Below are 27782 nucleotides of genomic sequence, written 5' to 3' on the forward strand. Positions count from 1 at the left end.
ACCAACCCCACTGAAACCTTGATCTCAGATATCTAGCCTGTAGAACTGTGAGAAAATAAATTTATTGTTTGCCATCCAGTCTGTAGTAGTCAATACTTTGCTATGACAACTCTAGCCAGCTAATACACCATTGAATACAGACTCAACACACTTCAATTACAATGAAAACAAAGTCATATCCCTATATTAAAGGAAAAAAGGAAATTTTGGAAATATCTCAAATAAGCATATTTCAAAATAGATATAATGATACCATAGTTCTTTTAGGATAAATATATCTATATAATGCTACATATATGCATATATATATACTATTCCCATATTCCAAGTTTATAAAGATTCAATTTTGAATAGTAAAGCATGATATATTAAAACCATATCCTGGCCAGAAAGATTACATGAACTCCTCAAATAACCACCACCTGAATGAAAGCTCTAATCATATGCAATAGCTTGAAGAAGCCTACACCATGAAGACAATGATACCCCAGTCCCTCTGACAGTTTGTCTCTCTCTGCATAGGTTAGCCTCTGCTTGTCTGAAAATCCTGTATTGATCCCACATAAGCTGTTGTTTTGCAATGAGATGGCAATTCTCAAGATTTCTACCAGTCATGATCTAGCTAGAAAAAAAGAATTCTCTTTAAAAATGTTGAATACAGGGAACAAATTGCTGCTTTAAATAGTGAAAAATCTGAAAACTGAAAAATCTGAAACTACAAATGGATTCTGAGATCATACAGAACTAAAAAAACAGCAAGAGGCTTATGATCTTTGTCTTTTTCACAAGAGGAAACAGGGGAAATGGTATTCCTGCATTCATGAGTCTTGGTTCATAGAAAACAGCAAAAGCCCTGTCTTTGTGGTGATTGCGGAAATTGAAGACATACTGCTGCCATACTGCTGAAAACTGCTGCCAAGAGAACTTACCTAATATAGAAAAGAGACATGGAGGTACTTTGACTTCCACTATCTGGCTGGTACTTCCCAGTAAGAATCTGGTTGATACTGGAGTCTGGAATATAAAATAAAGCATTAATTACTCCCTTTATTCATCCAAGCTCCTGCCAAGATACAAAGCAGGCCCAGGAGAGGGGAGGGAAAGTCTGACAATAGAATATTCCTTCTCTTTTATTCATCGGCATCCATTTTCACATCTTACCCATATTTAACAACATGGTTTCACCTGACATGAGCTAGCTATCTGTCCTATAAAAGATGCTTTCCTTTTCTCTCTTCCTTCCCTCCCTTTTTCTCTTTCAGTGAGAGCCACAAAGCTCCATTAGTCCTTGCAACAAACCCAAGTTCAAGATCTCCATGTAACAGGCAGCCCTCCCTATGAGGTCCAGATGTGGCTCCTTTTCTTTTCATAATCTCTGAATTTATAAATTCATCATTTACAAGTTAGTTACTTCCAACACTCCTCATCCAAATTGATGGAGTAAAAGGGTGAAAATACCCCCAAACCGGTGTATGTGTGTGTGTATACACATACACTCTATAGTCTTTATTTTTCCAACCACTCATGAAACCATCGTCAATACTAGTTATTCTTGGTAATAGATATCAATCACCCAAGCTAGCAAAGTGAGCCCTTTCTCTATAATTTTTTTGAATGACACATAAGTGCCCTGGATAGATTTTCTATCCATTTCAACTTCCAGTTTATTAGGACCATTGTGGGAAAGATGGGGAACCAACAAATCTCAAACAGCACAGTCCATATTTGACTGGATTACTAGATACAAAGAGGGCGAGACAGAACCGGGGGGACCACTGATATTTCTACCACTTGGTCCCTTGACTTACATATTCTGCTTTTCAGATAACAGCATCATATATGGATCACTGGTTCACGCACATATTACACCTTGAAATCATGGGGTGCTTTCTGCCTTACAGCACCATAACTGAGGGTTTTGGTGGCCACTCCACCATTATTTTAGGCCATCAGCTTCTCAAAAGAAGAATGGCTATCTGCAGGAAAAGACATGGCTTCCTATAGGCATGCATTCTGTGATTCTCCTTTGGAACTGTTCAAAGACCCCATATAGCATTCTTATCAGTGACACTTTGAGCAATGCTATGTTTGCAATCCCATGAGGACAAAAATGGCACATTATCTTGTAGTGTAACTACTGTAGAGCATTCTTTAATGAAAGACCTCAGGAAAACTTGTTGGTTTGCTAACAGCTTACTAAGATTCATAATATGCTATACAATAAATGGGTTAGAGCAGCATACTAGAATATAGTAAACGTGGCTCCAAAATACATACACACCACCCCCCCCCCAAAAAAAAAACTCATAAAGAATTGAAATTCTTTCTGAGTGGTATGAGGCACAAGATAAAGCATCTCAGCTTCTGTTTAGAAAGAATATTCAATGTTCTCCACCTTTAAAATCCTAACACCTTCACTGCAGTAACTTTCGTAGATATTTGTCATGATTTTTCTCTGCATTTCAGTGCTAATACATGTATCTTTATTAGGCTTCTATGGTACCTGATACCTCCTGCTCACCAGATTCTACTATGTGAGTGTCATGATGTCATTAATATAGTAGGCTAATGCGCTTTAACATGGGACATCTAAATAAGGCCCTTGAAGACTATGTAAGACACAGCAGCAAACCTGAGCTAGTATTGGGGAACTAGAATTAAGTTGGACATCTTTCCCTGCCACAGCCTGTGATATTTTTGTTGTCTATCATGAAAAGAACGACTTTGCCAGAACCAGTAGTTTCCAGGTGCCAGAGACTTTGCCGATTTACTTCAACAAAAATGTGAGATCACTGAACTCAACTGTGGTTAGTCACTTGAGTGTGCTCTGTCATGTCTGACTCTCTGTGACGCAATGGACTGTAACCCACCAGGCTCTTCTATCCATGGAATTTTCCAGGCAAGAATACTGCAGTGGGTTGCCATTTCCTCTCCCAGGGGATCTTCTCAATCCAGGGATCAAATGCGACCTAGGGGTCAAACCCAGGTCTCCTGCATTGGCAGGTGGATTCTTTACCACTGTGCCACCTGGGAAGCCCTGATTACAGTCCCTACCTGACTGCAAGATCTATTTGGTTTTATATTAAACAGATGATAGAAAAGGGTGTATTAGAAGAATCAGTTATTTACCTCTCAAGTCTTTAAAGGCATTTGAAAATGACAGTACCGGGGGTTTCAACTTGATTCTTTCTACAAACATCTCCAAAATATGTGAGTGTATCCATTTCCTAGTACCCAGTCACCTGTTAAATGTGCAGTTCTCTTTGGGGCAGCTTAGATAAATCATGCAAGAATTGTGCTTCCCCCCCCCCCCGCCCCCTGCTAAAAACAGCGGTTCTCAAACTATAGAAGGAATCAGGGTCACCTGAGAGTTTTTAAAAGAACGGATTTCTACCTGAGTTTCTGTGATACGCCTTCAAAGAATTTGCATTCCTAACAAGTGCCTAGGTGATGCGGATGTTGCTGAACAAGGGACTACAGCTTTATTACTACCTATCAACAAATCCTAACTGGGTTTTAGTCAGTGGAGTTCTGGGTATATGAATGACTTTAAATCTGAAAACTGAGGGAAAATTCCTGGCTTTCAACATGAAGTTTCCAGAAAGAGAATATATTAAATGTGTTCTTCATTATCAGGACTTTAGCTTTTTCAGTTACAGATAAAATATACTTCAGTACAGTTTAGTTCAGTTCAGTCTCTCAGTCATGTCCGACTCTTTGCGACCCCATGGACCATAGCACGCCAGGCGTCCCTGTCCATCACCAATTCCCTGAGTTTACTCAAACTCATGTCCATCGAGTTGGTGATGCCATCCAACTATCTCATCCTCTGTCATCCCCTTCACGTCCTGCCCTCAATCTTTCCCAGCATCAGGGTCTTTTCCAGTGAGTCAGCTCTTCACATCAGGTGGCCAAAGTATTGGAGTTTCAGCTTCAGCATCAGTCCTTCCAATGAACACCCAGGACTGATCTTTAGGATGGACTGGTTGGATCTCCTTGCAGTCCAAGGGACTCTCAAGAGTCCTCTCCGACATCACAGTTCAAAAGCATCAATTCTTCAGTGCTCAGCTTTATAGTCCAACTCTCACATCCATACATGATTACTGAAAAAACCATAGCCTTGACTAGACAGACCTTTGTTGGCAAAGTAACATCTCTGCTTTTTAATATGCTGTCTAGGTTGGTCATAACTTTCCTTCCAAGAAGCAAGCATCTCTTCACTTCAGTACACTGTCCATCTATTTTATTCCTGAGGACCTATTGTTCAGTTGGCCACATTCATAATTCAAAGCAGAATGCTGATGGCTTCATGAATAGTGTACCAAGTTGATATATCTATGAAAGAGAGGCTTTGATTCTGAGCAAATTGTTTCTGTATATCCATAACCATTAGTCGCTCAGTCATGTCTGACTCTTTGTTACCCCATGGACTGTAGCCCACCAGGCTCCTCTGTCCATGGAATTCTACAGGCAAGAATACTGGAGTGGGTTGCCATTTCCTTCTCCAGAGGCTCTTCCCAATCCAGGGATCAAACCTAGGTCTCTCTCACTGCAAGCAGATTCTTAACTGTCTGAGCCACCAGTGATCCTGTCTGTCTATAAAAATGGCATTAAATAAAATAAGCTTCTATAGCAAACATGCATCCTTTCACAATGTTAACAAAGCAAAGAAGACTCACACTCTCTTCATTTGTTCTTACTACAAAGGTATCAATTTAACACTTAAATTCATCAAAATGCTCTAGAATTTATATTTAAATTAAGCATTGAGATGAAAATATATACTGTCTTTTATAAAGACCCCAAGATATCTTAAGGCTCTCCATAGTGCAATTATATTATTAAGCTTGTATTGATTATTATAGAATATGCTAAGTTTTTTAAGTTGATATTAATTTTAAAAAATTATGAATTTAATTATTAATTTTACAACATAAAAGTTAAATATTATATAAAAACCATTTCATTAATTTATGAAGATTAATTTAAGCTTCTAAATTGAAATTTAAATAAAGTATTATAAATAAAAAAGAAATATATCTCTTAAAATGAACAGAATGAATATATATTAACTGGTCATAAACTGAGCTGAGACATGATATTTGCTTTTACAGGATAATCCTATGTAAATACATTTGAAATTTCTAAAGAGTTTTTTAATATCTGGAGTAGTAAGCATTTTCAGAATTTTCCAGAAGAAACTGCAGTTTATCATGGTTTTACGATGCTGTTAAGAAACTAGTTATTCTATAGAAAGTTTTATGTATATATTCACTGTCAGTACAGGGATTTTTGTAATTCTTTTTGTGGTTCAAGGTGATGTAAGTTCAGAATGAACTGCTAAATAAACTTAAAAAGAAACCTTAAAAATCTACTAAGAAAGATTGTCTTCCTCTACCTATCTTAGAGATAAACCTTCAAACACTGAAAAGGCATAATGCCCTAGGGGCTATTTGACGGATAAAGTAGAGCAGCTGCCAAGTGGGGGGATTATCACTTCAAACTAAGGTCTTGGAAAAACAAAGCTTTCAAATGCACAAGTCTATTCTTAGAAGACCACAGTCCTGAACGGTTCACACAATAGAAAATAAAGATAAAACTGAAGGTTACAAATACAAATCTAGTGAAATTCATTTTGGTAAATAAATGAAATGAAGCACATTAGCTCTCTAAATTTCATTTGCTGTTCTGCAATCATTCCTGTATCAGATGGCACTAAACCTAGGTAACCTAATGTTTCCAAAAAGCCAGCTACTCATTACAGGCAGCACTTTAAAACACAAAACTCATAATAGCCTAAAGCTCAAAATGTGAAAACTTGACTTTCCAATTACCTCCATTTCCTCCAACACTTAAATCAAATTTTGAAGACAATTCGAGTGTCTGGAACTAGTATGCATACATATATATATGATTTTTTTCCCTAATTTCTAGTGGTTTATATAATCACTGGTTTCTTTCTACTGTTGCTACAATTTGGATAGCAGTATTGATCTGGTTTTCATTAGGTATATAGAAGATTCATGAAACTCTGTTGGAGATTCTAATTTTATTGCCTGCACCATTTCTTCTGTTATAACATTTCCTGTTGTTATAATAAACATTTAGGAACTAACCCACTCGATCCTTAGTCTTCTACTGAAGACCTTAAAAATGATTGCTCACGTTATCATACTAGTGACTTAACAAGGGAGCATATGGGCTATTTGGGTTCTTATCTGGATTTTCTTATCTCTAGTTGGAAATTCTGTCTGGAGTTGAAGCTATTTATGCCTGGCATCTGCCTGTAGCCACATTTATAGGTATGGAGAAGGTGGCTCCCCGAGACAGGACAACAGACAGCAGTAAGCATTCAGATGAACAAAGAAACTCCATGGTGGTGTTTGAATCCATGATTCCAGTTATCCCTCAGGCCCAAGAAAACAGTCTTTCTGAAGTTCCACCTGTGCTAGTTTGAGTTTTACTTTACCTTCCACCAAAATGGCAACCAGAAAGATACAACAGTTGTTTTTATCTTGTATTAGATTCTATTTCTGCCGTTACAAAGTAACACAAAAGCAGCAGCTTAACACAAATCAATTCTCTTACAGCTCTAAGTCAAAAGTTAGCAATTTGGTCTCAAGGAGCTAAAAAAAAAAAAAAAAATCGGCAACCCTGCATTCCTTTCTGAAGCCTTTAGGGGAGATTTGTTTTCTTGCTTTTCCAATCTCTAGAGGCTGCTCACATTCCTCTATCAGATGGTGCCCTATTTCATCCTCAAAGCCACTCTTGGTTGACTCTCACACTGCATCACTCTCTTGCCTTCCTTTCCCATACCTAAGGACCCTTGTGATTATGTGGTGTGGCCCAGATAACCCAGGATAATCTCTTCATCTCAGGCTTACCTGATTATCAACCTTAACTTCATCTGCTGCCTTAATTCCCCATTGCATGTACTACAGGTTCCAAAGATTAGGACACTAAACTCTTGCAGATCATTATCCTGCTTACTACAAGCAGGTAACCTCAAAACAATAGTGAGAAAGTAATATTAAAAAAGTGATAAGCTTAGTTTTCTTTACTATTAATACTCTATGAAAATCAAAAAATTATAATTCTTATAAATAATTATGTAAATTCACATTAACTACTAATTTTATAAAATAAAAAGCTTAGGTACTATTTTTCCCCCTGTATCCCTATGCATTTTTACAAGTGATGTTTTCTTTCCTTATATAATATTGAAAGTAGTGTAAACTGTTGATTTAAAATGTCAGGCATGGAAGAAATGCTAGAGATTTTCTTGTCATTCATGCAATGCTTGATTCCCTTCTAAGACATCCCTCCATACTATTATATATATAGGAATACTTCCAGTGACAGAGAATTCAGTGAGCTTAATGGATAGCCAAACCTGCAGGTATCTAAGAATGCCCTCACGGCTCAGGTTCTGTGGCTTTTCATGGTTTGTGATCTTGACTGATAAAGGAAGAAAGGAACTTCTGCACCTTCTATGGTTGTATTCAATTTCCCTCAGGCCCATGGAGCCAGTGAAAAACATGGGCTCTCTGAGGCTGTGGGATCACGAGCTCTAGTTCCTTAAATCTTTGCTGGGGTTCCAGAGCAGACTGCAGAGCAGTTCAAGGGTGGGCGTCCTCTTCCTGGAGTACAAGCATCTTGAATCACTGACTATGTCTCACAGTCAAGTGCAGGCTCTCTCTTACCCTATTGTGCTATGTGAAACATACTTTACAAATGTGGATTTAAAGGGAAAAGAAGGCCAAGTTTGTATTTCTTCTAGTGATTAATTTTGCTTCAGAGTTAGAAATTTCAGCTAATAAAGAAAATACCTGCTCTCCTTCAGAGTGATAATTGTAGTCAACATGTAAGATCTAAAGAGTTATCACAGAATCTTTCATTCTATTATTTCATTACATAATCTTTCATGATATTATTTCCTGGTGGTTCAACTGGTAAAGAATAGGCCTGCAATGCAGATTTTTGGTTCAATTCCTGGGTTGGAAAGATCCCATGGAGAAGAGAATGGCAACCCACTCTAGGATTCTTGCCTTGAGAATTCCAGGGACAGAGGAGCCTGGTGGGCCACAGTCCATGGGGTTACAGAGTTGAACACGACTGAGAAACTTTCACTTTTCTTTATATCATGTCAGTAGGAAGGACATAAAGAGGTTTTTGTTATATTTAAAATGATATATTCCATCATTGGAAGTAAAGTTATGACCAACCTAGACAGCATATTATAAAGTAGAGACATTACTTTGTCAACAAAGGTCCGTCTAGTCAAGGCTATGGTTTTTCCAGTAGTCATGTATGGATGTGAGAGTTGAACTGTGAAGAAAGCTGAGTGCCAAAGAATTGATGCTTTTGAACTGTGGTGTTGGATAAGACTCTTGAGAGTCCCCTGGAATGCAAGGAGATCCAACCAGTCCATACTAAAGGAGATCAGTCTTGGGTGTTCATTGGAAGGACTGATATTGACGGTGAAACTCCAATACTTTGGTCACCTGATGCAAAGAGCTGACTCATTGGAAAAGACCCTGATGCTGGGAAAGATTGAGGGCAGGAGAAGGGGACGACAGGTTGGATGGCATCATTGACTTGGTGGACATGGGTTTGGGTGGACTCTGGGAGTTGGTGATGGACAGGGAGGCCTGGCATGCTGCAGTTCATGGGGTTGCAAAGAGTCGGACATGACTGAGCAACTGAACTGAACTGATTCCATTTATCTTGTAAGTCCAACAGTGCCTAGATTCTGCAATATTTGTTAATGTATTTCTATCTCATCAGGAATCCTGAAGTCTATAAAAAACATATGCAGTGAAATAGGAACAACTGCTTTTAATATGCTACAATATAAAAAATATCATTATCACCATTTTAGACAATATTTTTATTGGGGCTTTACCATAGCCCCAGTGAAACAAAAATAGCCAATTCTGATACCAATATTTGAAAGATGATCCCAAGGAATATCTATTTGTTTCATGTCTTTATTTTTGCACATGAATACACACACCACAGTAACACTTATCCCATTTTCTTGGATTAGAAGAATATTGTTAAAATGTATACACTACCCAAAGCAGTCCATAGGTTTAATGCAATCCCTATACCCATGATATTTTTTAATAGAATAATCCTAAAACACATATGGAACTACAAAGGATCTCAAATTGCCAAAGCAATTCTGAGAAAAAGGAACAAAACTGCAAGTATCCTGACTTCTACAAAGCTACAGTAATCAAAACAATATGGTTTTGGCACAAAAACAGACACATAAGTCAATGAAATAGAGCCCAGAAATAAACCTATGCACTTATGGTCAATTAGTCTATGAAAAAGGAGGTAAGAATACACATGGAGAAAAGACAATCTCTTCAATAAGTGATGCTGAGAACTGGACAACTGCATGTAAAAGAATGCAATTAGAACATTTTCTCACACATTACACAAAAATAAACATAAAGGCATTAAAGACTTAAGTGTAGACCTGAAATTATAAAACTCCTGGAGGAAGATATAGATCACTCTAACATAAATCATAGCAATATTTGTTTTGGATTGTCTCCTCAGGCAAAAGCAATATTAACAAGTGTAATCTAATCAAACTTAAAAGCTTTAGCATAGCAAAGGAAATCATAGACAACATGAAAAGAAAATGTAACGAATGGGAGGAAATATATGCAAATGATATGACCAATAAGGGTCATTTTTAAATGAATTCATCTCTATTGCATATTTCTTTGTAAAAAAAAATAAATAATAGTTTTTCTTAGTTACTATAACAGTCTTGAACCTAAATACTAAATGTTTCCAACTACTAAGCTGCTGCTGCTAAGTCGCTTCAGTCGTGTCCGACTCTGTGCGACTCCATAGACGGCAGCCCATCAGGCTCCCCCGTCCCTGGGATTCTCCAGGCAAGTACACTGGAGTGGGTTGCCATTTCCTTCTCCAACTTACTAGCAAAACATAACTGATTCTAAAATTATAAATGACTTTACTCTGGGGTATTAGCTTAAAAAAAAAATGAACAGAAATCTTTAAAAAATACCTAGCAAAGAGAGAAAACTGGCTACTTACATTGCACTAATCTGAAAAGTAGTTTTTTTTTTCCCCCCAATAATAGTACATGGAATTACTAATAATGGTACATGGAATATACAATAATAGTACATGGAATAGTAAATAGAACCTGTACACAGCTTTCAGGAAATGAAACCAAAAATGGAAAGGTCAAAGAGGTCATCCCACCAGGATGACCATATCAAAATGAGGATGATAAAACAGGGCATGAGGGACGTGTTGCACAAACTTGCTCCTTTATGTGTACCATCCAAGATCTATCAACAGGTCATATTAACTCAATATCAAAACCCCCAAAATGCCCAATTAAATGTGGACAGAAGAACTGAACATTTCCCCAAAGATATACAGATGGCCAATAGGCACATGAAAAATGCTCAACATCAATAATCAAAGAAATGCATAACAAAACAGAGATATCACCTCACACATCAAAATGGCCATCATCAAAAAGTCTACAAATAATAAAAGTCAGGTAGGATGTTGAGAAAGTGAATGTGTTAGTCAATCAATCATGTCTGGCTCTTTGTGACCCCGGGGACCCTCCAGGCTTCTCTGCTCAGGGAATTCTCTAGGAGAGAATACTGGAGTAGGTCACCGTTCTCTTCTCCTGGGGATCATCCTGACCCAGGGATCAAACCTGGGTCTCCAGCATTTGCAGGTGGATTCTTTGCCACCTGAGCCACCAGGGGAAGGGAACCTTGGTATACTGTTGGTGGGACTGTAAATCGGTGCAGCCACTATGGGAAACAGTGTGGAGGTTTCTCAAAAAATAGAACTAACATATGATCCATCAATTCCACTCCTGGATATATATCTGAAGAAAATGCAAACACTAACTTGAAAAGATATACACACAGTGCAGCACTATTTACGATACCCAATTAGGGAAGCAACCCACATGCCCGTCAAGAGATGAATGGATAAGATGTGATATGTGTGTGTGTATATATATATACATATTTATATACGAAATGGGAAATCACTCAGTCATAAAAAAGGTGAAATGTTGCCACTTGCAACAACATAGATAGACCTAGAGGATGCTATGCTTAGTGAAATAAATCAAAGAGAGAAAACCAAATAGTCTATGTTATCACTTGTATGTGAAATCACTAAAATAAAACAATGGAATGTATACAGCAAAACTGACTCACAGAGAACATTTTGGTTGTTACCACTTGGGAGCGAGGAAGGGGGAACAAGATAGAGGTGAAGGATTAAGAAACAATAACTGCTATGTATAAAATAGATAGGCAACAAGAATATATCATACAGCACAGGGAAATATAGTTATTATTTTGTAATAACTTCACAAGGATTATAATATATAAAAATGTGCTCAGTGTGTCAGACTTCTTGCAACCCTGTGTTGTGTAGCCTGCCAGGTTCTTCTCTCCAGGATCTTCCAGGCAAGGATACTGGAGTGGATTGCCATTTCCTCTTCCAGGGGATCTTCCTGACCCAGGGATCAAACCCACGTCTTACTGCATTGGCAGGAGCATTCTTTACCACTGAGCCACCTAGGAAGCCCCAATCTATAAAAATATTGAATCATATTGTACACCTGAAACTAATACTATAAATCAACACTACTTCAATGTTTTAAAAACTAAATAGAAACTGAACCACTTCAAGATGAGAGTCTCACACTTGGCACTATTGATATTTGAAGCCAGATAATTCTCTGCTGAAGAAGGCAAAGAGGAGAGCAGCAGAGAGACTGTTAGATGGCATCACTGACTCAATCGACATGAGTTTGAGCATCCTCTGGGAGATGGTGGAGGAGAGCGAAGCCTGGCATGCTGCAGTCCATGGAGTTGCAATGAGTCAGACAGGTCTTAGCAACTGAACTAACAGCAAACTCTCTGCCAGTGCCATGGGGAGGCTGTCCTACTCACAGAAGGATGTTTAGCAGTTATCTCTGGCTTCTACCCACAAATACAAGTGGCAATCCCTCACTGGATGTGATAACCAAAAATTCTCTAGATATTGCAAAATGTCACCTGGGGAGCAAGATCCATGCCTGATTTAAGACTAGTGTCTGTAAAACAGTTTGCTCTAAGAAGAAAAATTAGTCATATTCTGATGCAGGTAAAAATATTTTATAAGCATTATAACTCCCTGTATTGTAAGTACACAAAATTGTAAAAGTATTCTCTGAACAACCTCATTGTATGTTTTATTTCTGGTTATGTATTTTTTCTTTTACTGAACTAAGCAACATGACCAAATCATAGATTGTTTCATCACTTTTAAAAATACCAAAGTATTAATTATTCTGTCACTTCTGATATCCAAATAGCTATCCTTCTTCATACATATGTGTATGGACTCAGTCACTCAGTGGTGTTTGAGTCTTTGCAACCCCATGGACTGTAGCCTGCTAGGCTCCTCTGCCCATGGGATTCTCCAGGCAAGAGTACTGGAGAGGGTTGCCATTTCCTCCTCCAGGGGATCTTCATGACTTAGGAGTCAAACCTGCATCTCTTACCTCTCCTGCCTTAGCAGGCGGATTCTTTACAACTGAGCCACCCGGGAAGCCCCCTTCTTAATATATAACTCTAGAGAAACATGCATATTTTTTATGATTTTGTTTTCACTTAAAATACATAACATTTACTGCATATTTATTATGGGTTAGGAGGTATGATAAGCAGTTTACGTGTTGTTACATTTAAGCTTCTCCATATTCCTGTTTGTTAGATCACATTTTCTCTAGTAGGGAATGCAGCTAACCCCCTGAAATGAATTATGTCTGAGACAGTCTCCCGGCTTCTCAATGCCAGAACCACTTAAGAGTTGGCCACACTTCTGCTTTGGGTTTTATTGATTGTACGCATGTGTTCTCCCCAAGCCCGAGCTCTGAGAGCACGGTATGATGGATCTTCTTAATCAGCTCTCACTTCTGCCACCTCCAGCGTCTTGCATACAGGCCCCACTGAACTCAGCTAATTTCCTCTAGCTAGGAACTGCTTTGCCTTTTGGTCTCCAGACCCCGAAATAATATTTTTCACCTCAGCCTCCTCACGTTTCCACACCGGAGTTAAGAGACAGAGCTCACTGGATTTTGACAGCACAGCTTGGTTAAGCTGTAATTTTAATTTTGCGGTGCTCCCTACTGGTGGCCTTTCGAATCTTCCTCGCTCCAATGCTAGCTGTTTTTAATAAACTTATCTTGGTCTGCTGCTCATTTTAATCAGCACATATGGAAAACTCCAGGATTCTTATTTTTTTTTAATCTAGTCATGTTGAAGATAATACAAGTAACCTGTGCTAAAACCATCACTTGGAGGTGTTGGAAACCTTTGGGGGAAATGTCTGTGAGGTGATGCTGCAGCTAAAATAAAAATAAATATGAGCAGTATCCTGTAGCTTCAAACTTCTGAACAAGATTAAGTGAAAATTATCTTGCTAGAAGGGAAAATGTAAATCAATGTATCATAGACAATAAAACTGCCTGGGCAAAAGTGACTTGAACAGTGAAAATACTAGTGACCCCTCATGATACCTTCAGAGATGGGCAGAAGCATGATGGATTCTCAGCCTGGCAACACCCTCAAGGACCACGGCTCTCTGCATATTTCTTCTTTGTGCCTTCACTGTCCTGGCCACGTCCTCTTCTAAAATTTTAAGATGGTGACAGCACTTCCAAATATCACCAGCTCCAAGCATCAGAAAACTCCTAAGACAGCAACCAAGAGAGGGGAAAAAGAAACCCTCACAGATCCCAGCTTTCTATCCTGGAGGACAACTTCAGAAACCTAGATTATGCCCCGCCCTCCCTTATATCCTATTGGTCAGAAATCAGTAAGGTGCCCACTGTAAACCAATCAATGGTAAAAGGAATGGGATTACCATAATTGATTACATAATTGTAATCAGGAGTCACTGACTGATCCTAATTTCCCAGGGAACATGATCCCCACAAGACAAATCAGAGTTCCTGTTAGCAAAGCAGAAAAAGAGGAAAAGGCTGTTGTTAATATTGTTTGCCAGACTTAGCAAATGTAATTAATTTAAACCTAACGTGTTTAGATAGTAAATATGCAAGTATTAAGATATGATTTTGACTTACAAACAGTGCCTCAAATCTGCCCTACCTCATAATAATGACTGGACAGAATTCTATGATGACAGACAATGAAGGAGAGTACCTTGGGATAATAGATAATAAAATGACTGCATTCTCAATCCCCCAGGTAGTAAACGCACAGATGAAGCTTCAAAGGCCATCAGAAAATAAGACACGCACACACACACATATTTACATACACATACGTCTACAAACATACGTACATACATACATACACACATCATACTCAGTGGAACTGGCTCCTAATTACAGTCCGGAAGGGGACACTCTCCCTGCCCCAAATTGGACTGAATCATAACAGAGAGAAATGGAACATAGGCATTAGCATTTTTATTAATTATATTTATGTTTTAATTGGTCAAAAGTTGCTTTTACAATGTTGTGTTTGCTTCTGCCATACAACAACACGAATCAGTCATGATTTTATACTTTTATATATATCCCTTCCCTCCATCTTCCCTCCCCTCACTCATCCCACCCCCCACTAGATCCTGACAGAACGCCAGGCTGGGCTCCCTGTGTTATTTTTTTAGCATTTACTTCCCAGATAACATTGTGGGGCACCCAGGTCTAGAACTCTGCTCCACAGTAAAGGTGCTTTGAGTTACTTTGGATTTGAAAATTCCAGTAAATGTGATAAGAACAGGCATTTTTATGTGGCCTTCAGATATAACTGCTTCTAGCCTTAAGATACCAGAGACTTAAAATTTTCTCCTCCTTCATTCTTTTCTCTTTTCTTCATGCCCCATCAACATCCTAGTGCACCACTAACCTCACGATAATTCCCTCTGCTCCCCAATCCTTCCACTCTTCTCACTATCTGACCATCACTTTGAACTCCGAGGACTAGTTTCTTGACAATTTCCCTTACATCTTGATAGGAAGCAGTCATTATCCAAGCCAGCATCCTTACTGCCCTAAGCACAGTGTTGAAAAAAATCCATCACAAATTGCCGATAGGAATGGATTGACTTCTCCTTTGAGCTAGTTCCATAATAATTAATATTAAGACAACAAATAGAATGGATTTGAAATGATCTTTTTATGAGGTTTTTTAATGACCTTTTTATGAGAATTTCTGAAATGTCTACATTGTTTATATAAGCATTTTATTTAAAGTAAAGCTTGAAATTTATTATTTATTTGATTCCAAAATGTGCCTGTCCTACAGTTTTAAAAAATACTCCAAAGACATTAAAAACAAATATTTCTCATCCTTTGAATAATAACTATCTAAGCCAGGGAGGCAGCCTCCCATCCTTACCATGATCAGGTCTATTGGGAGCTGGGTTTAAATCTCAGCTGTTTACCATCTGCTTAACCAGGGGCAAGTTAATTAACCTCTCGAACAAGTTTTGTGGCAGGTGTGAAATGGGTACATCACCTCTTTCTCAACATTGTTATGAATATTAAATAAGAATTTATATAGGATCACTATAAATATTATTACTTAATTATTTTCATATTTAGAGACAAAGAGGTGGTAGTTTATATAAAACTATAAATATGTTATTCTTTGATACAGAAACATCTGTTTTAATAAGAATAACAATATAAGCATGTCTCTTCAAATATGTTAACTATAACATCATTAATTTTAATTTAGCAAAAAATAAAATGACTTTAAAGTTTTATATCATCTTGTGTGACATTTGCTATCAAAAACTTGAATTTATAAAGAGACAATTATCAAGATTATTTCCTTCCAGGAATCAAGTTCTTGAGGTATTTGGATGATGTGTACATTGGTGTCTAGTTTTCATTTATTAATCTAAATAATGAAATCAACACAGGAAATAACTCAAGTATGGATAATCAATATAATCCCATGTAATTATATTTACTAAACAAAAACATGGTTTACAATTTAACCCCACTCCCATCTTTATTAAAGTAAGGGTATATCCATATTTATGACAATTAATTTGAACTTATGCAAGTTACTAATTAATTGCAGTTAGTTAATTAATATGAAATAACCATTCTTTAATAAATGAATTTAAGATAAAATGTAGAATAAAGAAACACAGAGTAAGAAAGTGATAAACTTTGGAATAGATTCCATCACCACTCACTAGTTATCCTAATTTCAGTTTATCCAATTTTGTCCTAAGAATAATTTTTTTCTTTTCTCTTCAGTAGAACCGGACAATGCAGTTTTCCATATTTTAACATATAGATTCTTAAATATTACTATTGTAATAATTTTTCTCCTTACTCAGATGTTACCTTTAGAGAAAAGTATAATTTTTATGATTTTATTTCTGTAACCTTCCACAACCTCATACATTTTTATTACAATATAAGCATATATAGAAGCTGTAATTTGGAATTGAAGAGAGTGCCAGTCTAGCTCTGTGTGAAGGAGGGAGGCAGATGAGGCTTGAATTAGAAGTCCTGATGGACGTGGTTCTGGGGAGATGGGATTTTCAGCCCCAAACACTCTGCCCTCTGTTTCCTCACAGCAACAGCAGCAGAGGAATCTCTCAGCTTTGGGCTCACAGCAAGTGTGTGATATATTTTCCATTTTTGCTTTGAAAAGAGGAGGAGAAGGTGTAAGGTGTCCTCCTCCAACTCTAGGAAAATCTATTCTGAGAGTCTTCTGGCGGCAGGAGCACTTGGGTACCCTCTCTGTGTCTGTGATGATTAGAACCACTCTCCTTAGTTTCTCCAACTCGGGGATGGAGGAAAGTGCCCTAGTCTTCTGGTTATGATTTTGGGAAGACCTCAGAATCCCTTGACTGACAAACTAGTCAAGTATCTACATGTGCAGCCTTTCCAAATTGATGGAGAGAAGTCTTTCCAAACTTTGAGACAGAAGCATGTCTTACCATCTGCCAATATTTTCTATCAGAACTAATCCTTCCATCTTAATTGCTGTAACACAGAAGTTTGAAAACACCATATATTGCCATGTCTAAAACTCATTGACACACATTGTCATTTTTTTATCCCCAATGTCTGGGTTAACTACAGATCAGTATAAATATATCCCTTGAATTAAGGAGTTGATAAATGGAATCTGGCTTCCAAAAAGTACCATGGTTGCTTATAACATGATATACTGCAGCTTATTTTCTGAAAAGCTCTGGCTATATTTCAAAGTTAAGTCAATGGTGTCTCATAAGAAGTTTTGGGCAAAGAGGCTATATTCTACCCAGGATTTAATCTACTGTACAGTTCTAGCAGTTTCAGTAAAATAGTATAAACCTGACTGGCCATCATGGCCCATTTAAACCATTAAATCCATGGAGAATTTTGATTCCTTCTTATCAGATGTGAAAACCTCTAATAAGCCATTTCCTATGAAACTGCTCTCAAGCCAAAGAGCAGCTTTGAAGAACGGAGAGACTCTTCCCACCCTCTCCTAAATCTATAATCTCTCTGGCAAACAGCACGGAGAATACATTTCATTTCTCACCTGCTCCTCCACCCTCTTTTCATAATACTGACTCTCCTAAAATGGCATATTTCAACCCTTCGTAGGTCCCCTCTGTCTACCTACTACCCCTGTCCTGTTTGTTTTGGATATTGGCCACCCCATGAACTTCAATGGATCCCTAATACCAAGTAGATAATTTACAATAAGTCTTAGGAGAGGAGTTTTAGTAGAGGGGGTATAGATCAAAATTTTATCAACAAATTTAAGCAAGATATTAGTGTTACTTCAAAATCATGGAAATCACTATTGTTGCAGCCCCCAACTTGTTTTTCCTCTAAACTTTTAAACCAAATCTTCTATTTTATGCTCAGTCCTATGACACTATTTGAAAGAAAGTCTTAGTTGCTCAACTGTGTCCAACCCTTTGCGACCCCATGGATTGTAGCCGGACAGCCTCCTCTGTCCACAGAATTCTCCAGGCAAGAATATTGGAGTGGGTTGTCCTTCCTTTTTCCAGGGGATCTTCCTGACCCACGGATCAAACCTGGGTTTCCTGCATTGCAGGCATATTCTTTACCATCTGATCCCCCAGGGAAGGCCATGACACTGTTTGTCCAACTATAAAATTCCAAGGTACCAGGCAAAATATCAGGAAAAACGTACACATTAAGTAAATGAACAGACCCTATTCTAGGTGATAATGTCTTCCAAAAGGATTTTGTTCTGCTATCTTCAGGAGAAAGAGAGACAGAATTCATTTCTAATTCCAACCAGGGACTGACCTGGGTGGGAGCTGGCCTGCAATGTTAATAAGCTTTAGTTTCACTCTGTGCTTGGTAGCTCAATCATGTCTGCCTCTTTGTGACCCCAACCCAGGGATCGAACCCAGGTCTCTGGCATTGCAGGTGGATTCTTTACTGTCTGAGCCACCAGGGAAACCCTAGTTTCACTCTAAGTGAAGTGAAGTCGTTCAGTCGTGTCTGACTCTTTGCGACCCCATGGACCGTGGCCTACCAGGCTCCTTCATTCATGGGATTTTCCAGGCAAGCGTACTGGAGTGGGTTGCCATTTCCTTCTCCAAGGGATCTTCCTGACCCAAGAATCGAACCTGGGTCTCTGGGTTTCACTCTAGATGGTTTTATTTACTGCAGTATATTTATGCAAAATTTTCACTTGAGAGGCTGGCAAGTCTTATCTCCTTAGACCTAAAAGACTGGAGGAGACTAATTTCTGCTTTTCAGAGATGTTAGAATTAATCAACTAGCATTTTGTCTCATTTACATTCAAAACTTATACATGCTGTGAGGGAGAAGCTGGCCCCACAGGTCAAGGCTCCTCATTCCAGTCCTGTGCAAATGCTAAAATCTCTGTTGAGTTCTTGTGTCCTGGGGCAAGTTCAAGTCCAAGGTCTAAGCCTCTAGCTGTAAGGGATCTTGGGTGGACAAGTAGTGAGTGGCTATAGATCCTCACTGTTAATTTGACCGTCCCTCTCTGAATTTCAATTCATGTCTTTTACTTTCAGATCCTTGTCCTTGACAATTCTTGTCCTTGTCCTTGGTCGATGGTTTCTTAAATCCCTTGAGATGTGGAATATTACATGATATTTCAGAGAAGCTTTTCAACTTAGCTTCTAACCTCCTCTGCAGCCACTTAAAAAAATATCTTGTAAGGGAAACCATCATGTGTTTAAAGATTGTCAAATCTTCACTCCTGTCCTGAACAACCAATACACGATTTTCTGGGAACTCTTTCTGCCAGGAGAGAGTTCTGCCTCTGCCAAACTTCAGTTCTAGCCTACAAACATAATCAGAAATCTGGGGAAAAGTGTCTGCAATCCTCAGCATACTTGTGAGCAGCATTCTCTCTCTGGAATTTTAGTCAAGCTAATCCTCTCTGCATGCACAGTTACCTGATGACTTTCATTATGTTATTTAGTGTTTTATCTAGCTTTTCCACCTGTGTTTAGCAGAAATGTCATAACCTACTACTTCTATTCAGGAGCAAAAATCTTACCAATGAGTTAAACACAACAACCCAGTGGAATTTCATGGTCTGCACAGTATTTGACATCATCTAGGAATCTGTTTTGTTCCAGTGATACCTCTATTTCTTCAAATTCACCCCCCCCTTCTCTTTTTTCATCTTTATGACTAATTGTCTACTTCTACTTACTGAAGTCTAGCAGTCTACATCACTGCAGAATATGGCTACAGGAGTTCAGAACATGCTTCCCCAAAATGTGTCACTTTGGTGTATTGATTATTTTGAGCTGTAGACACATATGGATGGGGCTTCCCAGATGGCACTAGTAGTAAAGAACCCAACTGCCAATGCAAGAGATGCAAGAGACACAGGTTTGATCCCTAGGTTGGGAATATCCCCTGGAGGAGGGCAAGGTAACCCACTCCAATATTCCTGCCTGAAGAATCTCATGAACAGAGGAACCTGGCGGGCTACAGTTCATAGTATCACAAAGAGCCAGATACGACTGAAGTGATTTGCCACACTTGCGGACACATGGACACCTGGATACAGCATGTGCAGGGAGAGGCTTTCTCTGAACTGCCCTTATCTGTCTGCCTACAGACAGATCTTCCAAAAAGAACTCAACTGCCATAAATCCTCTTCTGGGAATTTCATCAACCAGGGAAGACTGACTCATCTCATGAGAAAGGAGACCAAAAGTAGACATCACACCCAGTTAGATTTTTGTCATAAATTATACTAACTCCCATCTATTCTTCTAAGGGCCCATTTATCTTTCTTAAGGAAAAAATATTCTCCTCTAAGAGGCCTACATCCTTCCTTCTCTGCCCTCTTAAGATGGTATTTGAATCTAAATTCTAAGTCACCTTATTTTCCCATTTGTAACTCCCATGTACACACGATGTATACATGCTAAAAACCTCTCTTGGCTTTTCCCTTATTAATCTGTCTTTTATTACAGGGTCTTGGCTAAGAATTCAGAAGGGTAGAAGGGAACTTATTTTTCCTCATCTATAATATTCAGTAGAAGTATCTCTTCCTCATCCCCCTCTATTTCTTTTTTTACATTCTTTATCATTAGAGATCTAGTCTCTTGCCATGACTTCAATGTCCTTTTTGATGTTTATGACACTAAATCTATATTTTCTTGAATAACTCAATTCTAAACTCAACCTGTCTTTCATCTTAAATTTAATCCATTCCCTGAATCCTCTGCTTCAGTGAAAACAATCCCGAGAATAGTACCTTATCATACCCCTACTTATTTCTAGCCTTCAGTTTTTCAAGGCCCCACTCAAAGCTATTAACTTTTGATTCACTTTATGAATAGCTATTAATGAAAAATCTAAGTGTGTTAAATAGTACCTTTTTTCCAAATGATCAAAAATAGAACTGGAAAGGGGTATATTCCCTTTATAACTGGTATAGATTATAGCAGCTATTTCTTTTTAATTTTAGAGTCTATATCTCTATATGACCCAGGCCACAGGATCCCTAGGAAATTTCTTCTTTTTCAAATGGTATATAATTCTTTCTCCTCTCACACATGATTTATCAAGAAATTCAAACCACCTACACTTTTCTAAATATATATTACTGTATACATGCTGGAGAACATAAATGTTCAGCAGAAAGGGGAAGGTGTTAATAATTTTGCAACAAATCTAGTGAATTACAGAGTAGGGAAGCTTACATAACAATAAAACACCATGAAACTGTAGTGATGGTCTTCTCATGCAAAAACTTCTACAGGTCCCTATTCTCCAAAAGTACAGACATTTTTTAACAACACCAAAGACTCAAGCCTAGGGGTAGCTGTTCATTTGATCTGGGGCAGCAAATGAAACATGAGTCATTAATACTATACTCATTAACCAACTATATTCTACAAGATGCCTTAGTCTTTTTCACTGACAAAACTGAAAAATTACATGAATATGTGACCAGAATAATCTCATATTCACTTTTGAAAGCTTTGTAGAAATACCATTTCTCATAATATCCCCAGGGATGTAACATTTAAATTTGATTTATTATTTGTGTAGGAAGTTGGAGCTCTGGAACTTTCCATTTGGAACATTCAATTAACATAGTCCTCATGCCATAGGGTGGAAGCTCACATGGCATTTGATCACTTGAAATTCCAAAGGAATACCAAGAGCTGAGAAGTAATCACAGTGTTTTTTTAAATTCTATTGCTCCCAACATGAGGTGAACTCTGGTAGAATAACTTTTATTTTCTGGTGCCCATAAACTTTCACTCAAATTGGCAGTTCAAAGTGGCAATTTAGGGTTCATAGGAGCTATTGTTAGCTCAGAGTCAGTACTGAATAGTCTTTGAAAACTTTGGTTACTTTTTTCCTCCATTGTTCAGTAATACACTGAAGAAAGTACAACTGGAATATTAAATGGCAAACTAAATATTGCCATTATGATTCCTTAGGTAAAAGAAAGTTCAAAAATGTGTCATGATAAAAAGTCTGTCACTTGAGTCATTCAGTCTGGATCTGAATTCAGAATTCATCACTCTTTTGCAATATCATACACTAAAGTAAAGAATCCTCTTTAAGCTTCAGTTACTTTGTTGATATAAAGAATATGTGAATACCACCTGACTAACACAATTTTTTCAATTAATTGGAAGGATCTATTTAACACATGGGACTGAGTAAATAATCCATATTAGCAACAAAAATAATTGTCACTAAAAATAATGTAAAGTGTGATAGTGATGCTGAGTATTAGTTAAAAGTCTCCCCTTCTGGATTCCATTAACATTAGCCACTCCTACCAAAGGGCCAATCCTTATTATTCGATAAACTTTTTGTCTTCACATCTCTTGTTATAAATAATCAAGCAGTTCGATTTTCTACTTTTGGAAATAGTTTTTATGGAGGAGGACAACTGAGCTGCAATTCTTTTAACCACATGTTTCTCTATTGTGAATGAAAGACTATATTTAGTGTTCAGTTCTGGGTCAAGGATCTAGCTACTTCATTCTCTTCTAAATTTAGCTTTTTCAATCCAAGTGTCTCAGCCCCCCACACCGAAAGTGTAATTTTGTCTTTCATTATGGGCATTATTAACAGGCATTGTTAATGATTTCATTTGTTACCAACCAACACTGTATTTATCTTGGGTTTTGCTCTACCTCTAAATTGCAGTGGGCTAATTTTAGGACTGTACTGAAGGGTTGAAATGTGTTATTTCTAAATTTACTCTTCCAGAGAATTTTCATGAATAATAGAACTTAGTAGTCCTTCTCCATTATCTGGTTATAGCCTCTATGACAATTCAGTATTCTTAGGAAAGTCTTTATGTTTTAAAATCTATGACATAAAGTTTTCAAAAAGTGATATAAATACACACCTTTCCAAGTCACTAACTGAAATCTACCTGAAATGACCTGGATAGTCTAATTTTGTCAAATTCTTGGTTATTTAAAGACAGTAACATCTATACAATTTTATCTTTTCTGGAGACTACTCTTATATTTAATTCATACAGAGACATTTCTACTCTAAATATACTTTCAAATGATCTTATGAATGCCACAGAGATACAGGGACAGTCAAAGTCATGTATCTTTCTGCCCACAAGGAACAACGCTCCTCATTTCATTTTCTCTTCTCCCATTCCCTTGGTCAAGATCTCATACTTCTGAACCTATGATCACAGAATTTTCAGCAGTTAATATATCTGACAGAAAAGCTGAAATGTGGAAGAATCAGCAAATTCCAATGCAAGTCACAGAAACCACTCAGAATATAAACATGAATCAGTACAAAAATCCTAAGAGCCTTAATTTAGGCAATTATTCATTATTTTTGTTGTTGTTTAGTTGCTAAGTCATGTCCAACTCTTTTGTAACTGCATCTCCTATAGCCCACCAACCTCCTCTGTCCATGAGATTTCTCAGGCAAAAAATACTGGAGTGGGTTGCCATTCCCTACTCCAGGGAGTCTTCCTGACCCAGGGATTGAACTGGCATTCCTGCACTGGCAGAATGATTACTTACCACTGAGCCACCAGGGAAGCCCATTATTCATTATTGAGTTCTAAGAAAAGAAAAGGAGGAAAGAAAGTGAAGTCACTCAGTCGTGTCTGACTGTTTGCGACCCCATGGACTGTAGCCTACCAGGCTCCTCTGTCCATGGGATTTTCCAGGCAAGAGTACTGGAATGGGTTGCCATTTCCTTCTCCAGTATCTAAGAAAATAATACTTAAAATAATATTCCCAATAATTGTTCAAAAATACTGCTGTGCCAAACATGCACAGTTGTTTTATATGTGGCAGTACTGACACTGCAAACTGATGGATGAAAGAACAGACTACCTTACATCACACACAAACACACACATGCACACAAATATAGACACAAGCACATACACCCCACGACACCAATTATTTACAATTAAAAAGCAAAACTTTAAGCTTTTGGTGCATGATATAGAATAATGTACTTATATTGAAGTAGCTTAAATTTCTTAAAAGAGACACAAAATAGACAAACATAAGGATTATTACGTATGCAACTACATTAAAACTGATCTCCCCTAGTGGCTCAGATGGTAAAGAATCTGACTGTAATGTGGGTAGACCAGGGTTCAATACCCAGGTCAGGAAGATCCCCTGGAAAAGGAAATGGCAACCCACTCCAGTATTCTTGCCTGGAAAATCCCGTGGATGGAGGAGCCTGGCAGGCTACAGTCCATGGGGTCACAAAGAATTGGACACGACTGAGTGACTTTACTTTCACTTTACATTAAAACTGGATATTTCTATACATCAAAAGTCAGCCAACAATATCAATAGAAGGTACTTTTGATATAAAGAACTTCTAAAGATAAGCTAAAAGATATAAACTTTCCTACATATTTAACAGTAAATACCCAGGATGCAATTGACAATGAATACAAGAAAAAAATGAACTATTAAAGAAATATATATTGTCAAAACTTACTAGAACTGCAAATTAAAACCACAACAGAATTTTTTTTTTTTTGCTGTGAGATGTTAGTTCCTGAATCAGGGATTGAACCCACGCCTTGGGCAATGAGAGCTGGGAGTCCTAACCACTGGATCCTTGGGGAATATCCACAACATACTTTTAACTTCATCTTCTGCAAATAGTCATGAAGCCTAAGTTTTAAATTTTAGCTCCTTTGTTCTGAAATCCAATATATGTTCACCTCAGTTCAGTTCAGTTCAGTTGCTCAGTCGTGTCCAACTCTTTGCGATCCCATGAATTGCAGCACGCCAGGCCTCCCTATCCATCACCAACTCCCGGAGTTTACACAAATTCATGTCCATTGAATCGGTGATGCCATCCAGCCATATCATCCTCTGTTGTCCCCTTCTCCTCCTGCCCCCAATCCCTCCGAGAATCAGGGTCCTTTCCAATGAGTCAACTCTTCGCATGAGGTGCCCAAAGTAGTGGAATTTCAGCTTCAGCATCAGTCCTTCCAATGAGCATACCATCTACCAAAACCATTATGGATGAAATATTAGTTTTTTATTTGGTGTAAACACATTGGTAACCTTCACTCTTGAAGAATAAGTCTAAATTAATTTGATTGTCATCAGAAAAAATACTTGGTAGCGTTGCAGGTTTATGAAATTTTTCAAGGTTTCTATCTAATCCATAAATGCACTCTGTCTTTGTGAATCATCTACACTTGAAAATACCGTGTATTCTGTAGTGGTTGTGCCTATTGTACTATAAAAATTAATTATTTAGATCAAATGAGTAGAAGCTTCTCTGGTGGCTCAGATGGTGAAGAATCTGCCTGCAATGCAGATGGCTTGGTTTCGAACCCTGAATCAGGAAGATCCCCTGGAGAACGGAATGGCAACCCACTCCAATATTTTTGTCTGGAGAGTTCCACAGACAGTGGAGCCTGGCAGGTTACAGTCCATGGGGTTTCAAAGAGTCAGACACAGCTGAGTGACTAATGCACAGAACAACATTCAAATATATGCTCTTGTTGTTTTGTTTACTTGGCATGCAAAATTTAAATATATACTATTATGTTTATATTTTTAAAATGGGATCCAGTCATGTTTTGAAGTTTATTACAAATGCTTTAATTTATATGGTTGTTCCATTTAAGTAGCTCAGATAGCCTATACATGAGAAAGAACAAATATGTGGAAGCACTTTTGGTCTCTGGACTCACTCACATCCTATTAGTTTACATGCTGGGGGCAGAGCTCAGCTGAGCTATTTATTCTTGTTTGATTTGTTCCATGATTTACTAAGTTAATGACATTAAAGTTTCTGGCTATGATTGTGATTTTTATCTATTTTTCAATTTTAAGTGACTTTTTTAAAGAATGCTTTTATTTATTTAATTTGTCTGTACAAAGTCTAGGTTGCAGCATGAAGGATCTTTTTTAGTTGCAGCGTTTAATTGCTCAGTTGTGGTATGTGGGATCTAGTTCCTTGACCAGGGATCGAACTGGTGCCCACTGTACTGGGAGCGTGGAGTCTTAGCCATTTGACTACTAGGGAAGTCACTATTTCTCACTTTATGTTCGTCAGTTTTTGTCTTACAATTTTGACAGCTCTGGTATTATGTACATACATTTTAGAATTGTTAGATTTTCTGGGTACACAGAGTTGTTTTCATTAGAAGATATCCTCTTTTGTCTCTTGATACTACTGTTTATAGCCACACCACTTTTCTTCTGGTGACTCTGCATGATACATATTCTCCCTGTATTTTTACCTTTCTCCTGTCTCTTTGCCTCTGAGACAGAAGAAAACTGAATCTTGCTCTTTTATCCAGTTTGACAACTTTTACCTTTTTGTGGAGGGCTTAGTACATTTATATTTAATGTGCTCAGTTGGTCATTCATGTCTGAATCTGTGGCGCCATGAACTGTAGCCCACCAGGCTCCTCTGGCCACAGAATTTTCCAGGCAAGAATACTGGAGTGGGTTGCCATTTCCTGCTCCAGGGGATCTTCCGAACCCAGAGATCTAACCTGCGTTTCTTTTGTCTCCTGCATTGGCAGGAGGATACTTTACCGCTGTGCCACCTGGAAAGCTCTTATGTTTAATATAATTTCCAAAAATGGCTTTTTTTTTTCTTTAGCTCTATTTCTTTTAAAATCTATCTTTCTTCTTTCTAATTATCTTCTTTGAATTACTGAACTATCTTTAGCATTTTATTTAGATTTTTCTATTTTTCTCTTTCAGCCTTTGTCCAGAGACATTCTAACCTTGAACCGTAAAACTATGCAAATCTCCATTCAGACTGTGCACGGCTGCCACTGGTCATCTACCTGATCAGCAAATTTCAGCTGCTTCGGCAGCCCACAGTACCAGTCTTTTCAGATTACACTTCACCTTCCTCATGCAAGAGGCTGGGATGTTTGTGTGGCTTACACTCTTTTTTTTCTTCCTCAAGCACCAAAGAGTTTTACTGTTCTTTACACAATGCTTGAAAACAACTGAACCATATATTTTGTCCAGTTTCACAGAGGTGAAAGGCAGCAGGGTGAGTCAAATCCCAGTTGTTATGTTCTGGCTAGAAGGAAAAAGATCCAGAAAATTTTTAAACAGATACTACTAACAGCAGAAGAGGTTATGACTTTAACATAACACCCAAAACTTCATTATACTCATTCCTTGGGTCTACTGTTCTTCTTTATAGCATCTTTTTTTTTTTTTTTTAACACAGACACTCCTATTGAATGGAGTATGCTACACTGCAACAAAGAAATGGCCAAATAACTTGTGTCACAATAGGAATTTTCTGTAGACTTTGTTTTTATTTCCAGGTCACAGTCAAGGGTAACAGTCATTCAGTAACCCAGTAAAGGGATCAGACCCAGATGTCCAGATACAGGAAATGTTACTAAAATCAAAGGAGGTATACAAAACACTTTTTCTACAAGATAGGAGGTGCAAATGCAGAATTTTTAATCTCATTTTAATGTTTAGTATATTTTGGTTTAGCATATTATCAATATTATTAATATTAGGATTAATTGCTTCATTACACTATTTGTTTTTTATTTGTTCCATCTGTCTTTTGTTCCTTTTATCCTTCTGTCCAGCTTGCTATTAAATCAATTATATTTCATGTTATACTTTATACATGTTTTTGTTTCTTTAATATTTTAGTGCTTTGTCAGGACTGCATGCTGTAGTCCTCCAATCAACAATGAATATTCTCTCACTTCAAATATAAGGGAGGCTATAAACCCCTCATACTTCATTACAGT

At 37.7% G+C, this 27782-nt stretch overlaps 1 long non-coding RNA gene across 2 annotated transcripts in view; it reads right to left on the reverse strand.

Moving 5' to 3' along the window:
* Window positions 1–867: 867 nt before the first annotated feature.
* LOC122447425 overlaps window positions 868–27782 on the reverse strand; it is a 345510-nt gene continuing 318595 nt past the window's right edge. For both annotated transcript variants that reach the window (XR_006271222.1, XR_006271223.1), the window contains one exon: window positions 868–1014. This is a non-coding gene — a long non-coding RNA (uncharacterized LOC122447425). The remainder of the gene's footprint in view (window positions 1015–27782) is intronic.

Source organism: Cervus canadensis, chromosome 9 (assembly GCF_019320065.1).
Source record: "Cervus canadensis isolate Bull #8, Minnesota chromosome 9, ASM1932006v1, whole genome shotgun sequence".
Taxonomy (NCBI): Eukaryota; Metazoa; Chordata; class Mammalia; order Artiodactyla; family Cervidae; genus Cervus; species Cervus canadensis.